The sequence below is a fragment of the Pituophis catenifer genome, unplaced genomic scaffold (genome assembly GCF_029215685.1).
Source record: "Pituophis catenifer annectens isolate HBS135680 unplaced genomic scaffold, rPitCat1.0.hap2 SCAF_5, whole genome shotgun sequence".
Taxonomy (NCBI): domain Eukaryota; kingdom Metazoa; phylum Chordata; class Lepidosauria; order Squamata; family Colubridae; genus Pituophis; species Pituophis catenifer.
The window spans coordinates 23,031,176-23,038,542 of record NW_027256885.1 but is presented as its reverse complement, the minus strand read 5'-3'; positions in this window follow the sequence as shown (position 1 = coordinate 23,038,542).

Here is a 7,367-nt window from a genome sequence, read left to right as displayed (position 1 = left end):
GCCTTCGGATCGCCGTCTGGATCCCCGGAAAGCTGTGCGGGTCATCTGGGAAGATCGGAGGTCCTGCGGGAGCCACGTGTCATTGCGGATGGCCTGGCCTGGCGTGGAGGCTGTGTCCTGGAGTCGGGCCAAGTCCCCTGCCCGCCGATGGTCCTGTAGGTCTTGGTCCTGGTCGTCGGTCAGGTGAGTAGTCCCATCGCCCTCGGTACTCCGTCACTGGTCCCGGTGCTGGTATGGGTGGGCCCCCTGTGGGTCGCAGCTGGTGTTGGGCCCACGTCGCAGTGGTTGGTCCCTCTGGGTGGGCATCGATGGGTTGGTCCCCCCTGGGCCTTCGTGGGGTGCCGGAGTATGCATCCGGTAACTTTATTTTGTCCCCGAAGGCCGCGGTGAGTAGTTATATTGCCCCATCTATCTCGAGCTCGGTAGGCGAGCTCATGGGCTTTGGTTTTGGGTCATCCCAATTGTCGCCATAGTTCTGGGTGGTCGCTTCGGTGTAGGCCCCGATTCCCGCCATGAGATTTAAAACTCGGGAATCTATTGGTGATTGGTCGGCCATCTTTGGTGATGTCACCGTCCAAGATGGCCACCACAAAAAGGGCGCGAATTCTTTTTCGGCCTTTTCGGTGGGTCTCTGGCAGGGACAATCATTTCTTACCGCGTCTTCGGTGGTGTAGTCTGGCTTGCCCTCATCTTCCTCACTCGCTGCTTCACAGTCCTCAACTAGGCTCCGAAGTTCTGCGATGAGGTCTGTGTTGGTCGGGGCTGCCTTTATGAGTTTGAGGAGTTTTCTTTTAAGGTCATTCTCCTCGCGTGCTGGGCTTTCGGATTTCTCTCCTTCCTCGCCACATCTGGTTGGGGTGCCTGGGTTGGAAAGCTGGTCGCTCGTCTCTGGCACCTCCCCTTGCATGGTTCCTGTCGATAGTAGTTGTTCTGCCATTTTCTTAGTGAATGCTCTGGTATTCACTCTGTTCGTTGTTGCTGTCGGCTTGGAGTTCCTTGGCATATCCTGGAGTGATTTGGGCTATTAAACCATCCTCTGCTACCATATTGTTAAAGGTGTTCAAGGATCGAGCCCAATAACTCCATCACACAGGTATTCATTTAATCAGAAGTCTTTATTCATAACATGTCTCTTCCTTACAGATGCTGTACTGGAACTGGCTCTGGACCGCATGGTTGGACCTTAAGTACCACTGGGGCGGAGCTGAGGTAAGGAGGGGTCAATAGGTTAGGGTGGACCCTGGGGATCGATCTTACCAGCCCCGTCTCCTGGCCTGGGCATGAGGTCAGGTATTTATATGTGACATGTTGGGTTGGCAATATATAAACCATCAATGTATGTTTGCAGTGTATTGTATTGTATCGTATAGCTTAAGTCTGCTGTATTGCATCATACTGTGTCCTGATTGGTTAGCTTTGTTGCCGATGTCCTTAAGAGGGAGCTTGTTCTCTTTGTTGTTCTTGCTCTCTGATATCTCTATCTGACTTACTGTATTACTGTTTGCAACTCCAGAAGAACTGTTTACTGTGTATGATTAATACGACTGGTATGAAGACTTTGTTTATTGGACTGTGTTTTATTTTTCCTGAATGTAAACTGTAACACGACTCAGTGTATCTGTGTGGTGACTGTGCTTATTCATACTATTCTCAACCGCTTTCATGTGCACACCCTTGCTACTCAAGGGTTATTCCTTAACAGTTCTATTCTTAAATGTTAGTCTTTTACAACAACAGAGCTGGAGGGGAGCTATACCATTCTGGACAAATGGTTGTCCAATCTCTTCTTAAAAATCTCTAGTGCTGGATACCCACAACTTCTGAAGGCAAGCTGTTCCACTGGTTAATTCTCACTCTCAGGAAATTTCACCTTAGTTCTAGGAGTTCTTAGTTCTCAGTTTGGTCCCTCCTGTGGCTAGATGAAAGTGAGGTAGCCCTCTAGATATAGTTTGTAATCCCCAGATATATTAAAAAATGACAGATCAATAAAAGATGAAAAGAAAAACAAAATCTCAGCTGAAAAGAAAAAAAATAGTACTGTATCTCAGCTGAGAGTAAAAAAATGAGATATCAGCTTGTAGTTAGTGTAAAAGATTATAGAAAAATAGTAGTCTGTAATAATACTGAAGAGGTTCCTTATTTTAAAAATCTTGTAGTCTCGAACAATTTGTAACCCACAAAAGAAAAGAAGAGTGATAATTGTAGATGAATAGAATCTGCAGTGTCCTGTTGCAGCTCAGGGCAGTTTTACAATCCTCATAAATTTGTTTACAATCCTCATAAATTTGCAGTCCCACTCTGTGGTCAGTGTAGAGAGCCTTGTGTGAGCTGACTTGTAGTGTAAACAAAGTCTTGAATAAATGATCACTCAGTTTTCTCAGGATCATTCAATATATATAAAAAATCATATTTGGTTCATTCAAGATCATTTTGTTCATCTATATAAATAAAAATGTAAATGTCCGTTTGTACATAACCGGACATCTCCGAAAGTTCTTCACTGATTGCTTTCAAATTTTGACACAACGTTGCATTTGACTACGGGCGTGTTTTTATATACCTATATTATATACATGTCACACCTGTGACAGGTAAAAACATGAAAAACATTGGAAAACATTGAAATACATTAACAAACATTGAAAAACATTGAAAAACATTGAAAAACAGTGCCACCTGCTGGACGTAAAACCAACATGGCAGCCTCCCAGCCCTGATTATGCTCAACAGATTTCTGCTCCTTATATTTAGACTCTCCATATTGCTTCCAGGAAACTGCGTATTTGGAAGGCAGAGACGCCCGAGGGCCATATCCTGCCACCAGGCTCGGCAGGTAGGCAGCCGGCTCCCCGCTGGGAAGCCCTCGCAGCTGGTGCTTCTGGGGCTGGGCGGGGCCTGCCCGAGCCTGGCTCTGACCTCCCCCTCCCCCGGCCGCCCCGCAAACTAGCCTCGCCCGCCACTCTGCCCATCCCCCTCACCAGCCGCTCTAGGGGCTCCCTCCAAAGAACACCTGGCAATGAGGCTGCCTGGGTCCGCCGAGCGGGAACCCTCCATCCCTTGCCTGGCCTGAATCACACCTGGCCCAGTGCTACCACGGGCCCCGAGGTCAGAAAGACCAGCCGCTAACCGGCGCTATGCGAATCTGGTCGGTGAGCGGGAGATGGAGGCAACTGGAGCCTTGGGGTCACCTTTGACCAGTGCCACCTTTGATTCCCAGGTGGGCACTCTGGCAGTTCACGGAGCCTACACCAAAATTTCGGCCTCTGGCACAAAAGGAGCTCCAGGGTGGCTTCGGGGGGCGGAAACAGCCAGGAGGGAGGATGGCTGACCCTCCTTCATTTCGCCTGGAAGAGTGGGGGATTTAATCATTCCCCTGCCCTTGGCAGGCGGGGGAGGAGAACTGTGCAGCAGGGGTCGAGTGGGGTGTGCATGGCTCCTGGCTTTGCCGCTTTCTTCCTTCGGGCGGGAAGCCCCAAACCAGCCTCAAACCCCCACCGCACCCCCTCCCTCCCTCCCTTCCCTTCCCTGCTATGCGTCTCTCCGTTGAGCCCCCAGAGAACATCTGTGTAGGGAGGACAGAGGGGGCCCCCGGGTTTCTGCTGTGGTGCGGAGAGCTGCGAAGGCCTGGCCTGAAAAGGTAAGGGCGATGGCGGGGGATGCAGAAGAGGCCGGCCCAGAGACAGAGATAAACAGAGAGAGAGGGAGAGAGAGACATAGAGAGATACAGAGAGACGGGGGGAGAGAGAGAGACACATAGATACAGAGAGAAAGGGTGGGAGAGAGAGACACATAGAGATACAGGGGGGAGAGAGAGAGACATACAGAGAGAGGGGGAGAGAGAGACAGAGAGATACAGAGAGAGGGGGGAGAAAGAGAGACATAGATACAGAGGGGGGAGAGAGAGACACATAGAGAGATACAGAGGAGGAGAGAGAGAGAGACATAGAGAGATACAGATGGGGGAGAGAGAGAGACAGAGAGAGATACAAAGAGAGAGGGGGAGACAGAGAGGGAGGATTTTGTGGTTCCCATTGTTTTTTAGCAACCGGTTCTCTGCTCTAATCACCAGCTGGGTAGGCGTGGCTCAGGGGCTCTCATGTGACTGATGAAAGTGAGTGACGTCGAGTTGGCCATGCCCACCAAATGTTCGTGGAGAGTTTGGGACTTGAGCCTCGCTCTTTTAGCCCAGCGGAAACACCAGACTGGGCCACAGCAACGCGTGGCCGGGTACAGCTAGTATAAAATATAAAGTACAGTACAGACAGTAATCCCTATAAATCCTTATAAATATGCAGAGAAAAAAAACACCCTTGCAAACATATCTGCACCTAATTATTTTGCAATTATATCTCTGTAAGTATGCAGTTAATGGTAAAAAGAACTATGTAGTTAATATTGAAGAATTAAAACGAGTACAGTGTATATGGAGAAAAGAAGAGTGTTAAGGATATTGTTGTGTTACCAACCAGCAGAGTAAGTGCACAGAGAAACGGTACTGAGAGCAATGAATACAATACATACAAACTGGTTTAACAAAGCTTTTACTTTGTAGTGAAAAACAGTTGCATAGTCTTTTTATCAATCCAAGTCTTTAGCCATTTAAATCAATCCGAAGTTACAGATATCTACTTACCAGACAAACAGCAGTTGGTAATATACAGCAATTCAACGCTGGTAACAAATCACGATGATAGCAGATCCATCCACGTCTTCACACACAACAGTAACAGTTTCAACCAACCGTTCCAGTCAAGCAGCAAGTCAAGCAATGATGAAAGCAGGTCCAACAATGATATAGCTCGGCTCCCTCCTTATATACAGTTTACACTAGTAATTATCCACTTAAGATAAGTGAAGTCAGCAGTGCAATGACTCAACAGTACAATTATGATAATTGCAGTCAGCATTCAGTCAGCAGTCAATAGTCACTACAATGACTCAGCAGTACAATTACTCAGCATTACATCTTAGAGTTAAAGAATACATTTAAAGTTATAGAACACATAGATTGCCTGGACAACTTGTTAGGTTTATACCATATCCTAACAAAGAGATAATAAAGGCTGAGTTGCTGTGATTTGTCTCCTCTCTCTCTCTTCAGCATAACAAAGCAAAAGGCTCCTCTCTTCCCAACAAAGTGCCAACAGCCATGCTACTCAGAACTCACCAGAGTAAACTTTGCATCCAAGTAAATCTTTGTTTTCCACAGTCTTCTTTCCAAGTGCAGTCTTTTCTCTATTCCGTTATTTTCCCATGGGTACAATTCTGTGCTTGTTTAGGTTTTTGTTTTTTTTTTGAGGCTTTTGAAGAGATTGTTTCTGGTCATCACGTGAAGTGTTAGTACCGCTTTATAAGCCCTTGGTAAGACCACACTTGGAATACTGTATCCAGTTTTGGTCACAATATAAAAAAAGATGTTCCAACTCTGGAAAGAGTGCAAAGAGGAGCAACAAAGATGATTAGGGGGCTGGAGGCTAAAACATGAAGAATGGTTGCAGGAATTGGGTATGTCTAGTCTAGTGAAAAGAAGGTCTAGGGGTGACATGATAGCAGTGTTCCAATATTTGAGGCACTGCCACAAAGAAGAGGGAGGGGTCAACATATTTTCCAAAGCACCAGAAGGAAGACAAGAAACAATGGATAGAAACTGATCAAGGAGAGAAGCAACTTAGAACTAAGGAGAAATTTCCTGACAGAACAATTAACCAGTGGAACGGCTTTCCTTCAGAAGTTGTGCGTGCTCCACCACTGGAGGTTTTTAAAGAGAGACTGCACAGCCACTTGTCTGGAATGGCATTGGGTTTCCTGCTTGGGCAGGGGGTTGAACGAGAAAACCTCCAAAGTCCTTCCAACTCTGTTATTCTGTGTCACAATGCTTCTTTATGGGCATCAAGCCCTTGCTGTTTTGCTACTAATAGCAATAAGACTTATTTTACCAACCTCAGAAGGATGGAAGGCTGAGTCAACCTTGAGCTGTTCAGAATCGAACTCCTGAAGTGAGCAGTGAGTTAGCCTGCAATACTACATTCTAACCACTGCGCCACCATGGCTCTGAAGCGTGTAGGAAAAGCTCCGACATCCGAAAATGGGAGCAAGGAAGAGCTTGCAAAATCCCATTTAAACATCCCACTCTCCAATGGATTGCGCCCAAGCAGCAATTTCTGAGATTCACCCAGTGGTGGGATTCAGACGGTTCGCACCGGTTCGCTAAAACTGTTATTTTTATGTGTAGTGGTTAGTGCTTGTGAAAGAAAGCAGGCAACATGGGTTCTGTCAGCGTAATGGGAGGAGGTTTCATGGTGTCTCAGCTGAATGAGACAAACTACCTCTCCTGCAGTGTAAAGATGGAGATGTACCTGCAAAGGGAGGAGTTGTGGATGATAGTTACTAATTCACCAGCAGTCCTGGATGATGGGGACTGGAGAAGAAATGAAAAGGCATTAACCAGCATAATTCTGGCTTTAGAGGACAGTCAGCTGATACACGTGAGGGGTCTCCAGTCTGCGAAAGAGTGCTGGGAGGTGTTGCACAGTGTGTATGTTAGACTGCGGGCAGTAAAGTGTTGCTGACAAGGAGACTGTATAAAGCACAACTGAAGCCGGGGGAGAGCATGTCCACATATCTGCAGGGTATGAGAAAGACATTCCTAGAGTTAGAGGACAGAGGAATGACGTTTACTGAGGCACACAAGATATATGTGGTGCTCAGTTCATTAGACACTTCATGGGACGTTCTCGTGACTAGCCTAGAGTCTGTGCAAGAGAGGGACTTAACCATGGCGTATTTGACTGGCCGATTGTTGGAGGAAGAACAGAAACGGCTTGAAAGGTGACTAGGAAAGGAAGGAGATAATGTTCAGCACAGGCCAACATCTGCAACATCTCACGATACCAGCAGAGCAGCTGAGACTGTTCACACAGTGAAGCAGTGCTACACATGTGGTTCTACAGAGCATCTCCAGAGACACTGCCCTGAGAGGAGAAAAAGAGGAGCAGCGAGACAAGGGTGTAGGGCTACTCAACACAAGGAGTGGTTCTCCATCATCGTTTTCCCTGGCAGCAACTGCGTTTGAAAACAGCAGGAACACTTGGGTGTTGGACAGTGGGGCGAGTCAGCATATTGCTAATAATCCACAAACATTTTCTGGCTTGAGACCAGCTAAGCAAACATTTGTTAGTTTGGCCAATGGACAACGGTCTGCTGTTAAAGGGGAAGGTAAAGTCTATGTGCCTGAGATAGGAGAAACATTAGACTATGTCTTATACGTACCTGACCTAGATCATAATCTGTTGAGTGTTTCCAGGTTAGACAGTCAAGGGTATGAAATATTGTTTGCTAGAGGAAAATACACCATCAGGAAAGGTGGA